At 32.2% G+C, this 3,291-nt stretch overlaps 1 non-coding gene across 1 annotated transcript; it reads left to right on the forward strand.

Annotated features, from left to right (window-relative positions):
• The first annotated feature begins 2,248 nt into the window (after window positions 1-2,248).
• On the forward strand, window positions 2,249-2,321 carry TRNAE-UUC (transfer RNA glutamic acid (anticodon UUC)). Its single transcript has one exon. It is a non-coding gene; the product is annotated as a tRNA-Glu (tRNA).
• Window positions 2,322-3,291: the final 970 nt, after the last annotated feature.

Here is a 3,291-nt window from a genome sequence, read left to right on the forward strand (position 1 = left end):
AATCATTTTTTCCCACCTCTCTTCAATAAAACCTCTGTCATATACCAAAAATCCTTATATGTGTGCTCTATTTCTAGGTCCCCTATCCTGTACCATTTGCACATTTGACACTGAACCACTGTATATCTCACTGTATTAATAACTATAGGTTTATTATAAAATCTGGATATTAAGTAGAGCAAATACCTTCGACAGTCTTCTTACTTAAATGTGTATTAACCATTCTCGCTTTGGGCACTTCTACATAAAATTTAGGATCAGTTTGTTACATTTATAACAACCTCCCCCATCTCCAAACAGAAACCCTACTCAGAAATGTATTGGACTTTCATTAAAACCACAGATCAATAGGACAAGAACTGACATCTTTAAAATATGGTCTTCCAAACCATGAATATGGTATATCTCTTCTTTATTTAGGTCTTTAATAGCTTAAATTTTTGTAATTTTCTCTGTGAAGGTGATGCCTGTACATGATTATATTTATTCCTTTATAGGGGATGTTTTGATGATTTTGCTGATAGCGTCATTTTTAAAACTTCATTTCCTAAACATTTTTCTTATTGTAACAAACTTCAATTAATATTTGCATATTGATTTTTAGATCTAAAAATCTTGCTAAATGAGTATATTAACTAATAAATCTTTAGTATATTATTTGGGATTTTCTTCACAATTGAATTTTCTGAAAATGATGACAGCTTATTTTCTACTTTGTAATATGCATGCCTTTTTTCCTTGACTTTTTGTACTGTTTAGGCTCTTCATAATTATGATGAATAGAAGTAAAAACAGGGGGCATCTTTATTCCCAATCTCAAAGGGAGAACTTTTAAGATTACAAGATTCTATTTTCTAATTCATTGGTTTCTGGTCTGATCTTTATCACTTTCTTTCTCCCACTATACGTGTGTTTCATTTACTCTTAGCTGAGGTCATTGATTTGAGACCTTACTTTTTATCTAGTATAAATATTTTATACTAGAAATTTCCCTCTAAATACTACATTAGCTGCATCCCACAATTTTTTTATTTGATATTTTTATTTTATTCAGCTCAAGATACTTTCTATTTTCTTTTTTGATTTCTCCTTTGATCCACAGGTTATGTAGAAGGGTGTTATTTACTTTCCAAATATTTAGAGATTTCCGTGGGTATCTTTCTGTTTTTATTTCTAATTTAATTCTATTGTGGTCATGAAACAAGCTTTGTATGACTCTAATTCTTTTAAATTTATTGAGAGTTGTTTTATGGCTCAGAACATGGTCAATCTTGATAAGTATTCTGTATGCACTTGAAAAGAATGTGTGTTCTGTGGATGATTGGAGTGTTATGTAAATCAGTAGGTCAAATTGATTGACAGTGTTCTAATCTTTTATATATTTTCTAATTCTCTATTTTGTTCTATCAGTTATTGAAAGAGGAGTTAAAATATCTCCGTCTATAATTGTGGATTTGTCTATTTTTTTGTAGTACTATCAGTTTTTTTTCTTTTTAATGTATTCTGAAGTTTTGTAATCTGGTGCACAAACATTCAAGTTTCTTGTATCCTCTTGGTGAACTGACACTTTACCATTGGGAAATGATCTTCTTTATCCTTCATAATATCTCCTGCTCTGAAATCTACTTTATCTGAAGTAATATAGCCAGTTCAGCTTTCTTTTGATTAATATTACCATGTATTCTTTTTCCATCCTTTTCCTTTCAACCCATTTGTGTCTTTACATTTAAAATGGGTTTTTGCATAATTCAAAAGGACACATGCACCCCAATGTTCATTGCAGCACTATTTACAATAGCCAGGTCATGGAAGCAACCTAAATACCCATTGACAGATGAATGGATAAAGAAGATGTGGTACATATATACAATGGAATATTACTCAGTCATAAAAAGGAATGAAATTGGGTCATTTGTAGAGATGTGGATGGATCTAGAGACTGTCATACAGAGTGAAGTAAGTCAGAAAGAGAAAAACAAATATTGTATATTAACACATATATGTGGAACCTAGAAAAATGGTACAGATGAACTGGTTTGCAAGGCAGAAATAGAGACACAGATGTAGAGAACAAACGTATGGACACCAAGGCGGGAAAGTGGCGGCGGGGGTGGGGGTGTGGGGGTGTGATGAATTGGGAGATTGGGGTTGACATAGATACACTAATATATATAAAATGGATACCTAATAAGAACCTGCTGTATAAAAAAAATAAATAAAATAAAATAAAATGGGTTTTTGTGGGAATTCCCTGGTGGTCCAGTGGTTAGGACTCGGCACTTTCACTGCCGGGGGCCTGGGTTCAATCCCTGGTCAGGGATCCCGCAAGCCACATTGCATGGCCAAATAAATAAAAATATAATAAAATGGGTTTTTGTAAGCCAATATAATTGGGTCTTGCTTTTTTATCTGACCATCTGCCTTTAATTGGATATTTAGACCATTTACATTTAATGATTATTGATGTGGTTGGGTTTAAATCTACCATATTGCTATTAGTTTTCTATTTTTCACATCTGTTGTTTGTTCCTTTTTTCTGTCTTCTTTTGAATTAAGTATGTTTATGATTCCATTTTATCTCCTTTGTTGGCTTATTACCTATAAATTTTTGTTTTGTTATTTTAGTGGTTGTTTATGGTTTATACTATGCATCTTTAATTATCAATTTACCTTCAACTAATATTTTAGCACTTCACATGTACTATAATAATTTTGTAACAGTATACTTTTATTTTTCCTCTCCCTATCTTTGTGCCATTGTTGACATACATTTTGCCTCTATATATGTTAAAAACTCCACAATATATTATTGTTGTTTTTTATTTAAACAATTATCTTTTCAAGATATTTAAATATAAGGAAAATAAAATATTTTGTATGTAGCCACATAGTTACCATTTCCAGTGCTCTTTGTTTTTCTGTATAGATTCAAATTTCCATCTCCTGTAATTTTTCTTTTGCCAGAAGGTCTTCTTTTATAAATGTAAATCTGATAATGTCACTCCTCCACAAAAACTCTCTAGTGGATTCCAATCACACTTAATATAAAATCCAAATTCCTAATCCATGATCTCTTACATTCTATATGATCTGGTCCTAGGCTACCTTTCTGATTTAATGTCTCCTCCCACTCATACCTTAATTCTTCCCCAGCCACACTAGCCTCCTGCCAAGGACATGCTTCCCTCTAAGCTTTTTTACTTGCTCTACCTTTTACCTAGAGAGCTCTTAGCCCAACTTATCACTTGCCCGGCCTTCTCATTTTATGGAAATCTTTCTTCCAATATCACC

This window comes from Balaenoptera acutorostrata, chromosome 14, assembly GCF_949987535.1.
Source record: "Balaenoptera acutorostrata chromosome 14, mBalAcu1.1, whole genome shotgun sequence".
Classification (NCBI taxonomy): domain Eukaryota; kingdom Metazoa; phylum Chordata; class Mammalia; order Artiodactyla; family Balaenopteridae; genus Balaenoptera; species Balaenoptera acutorostrata.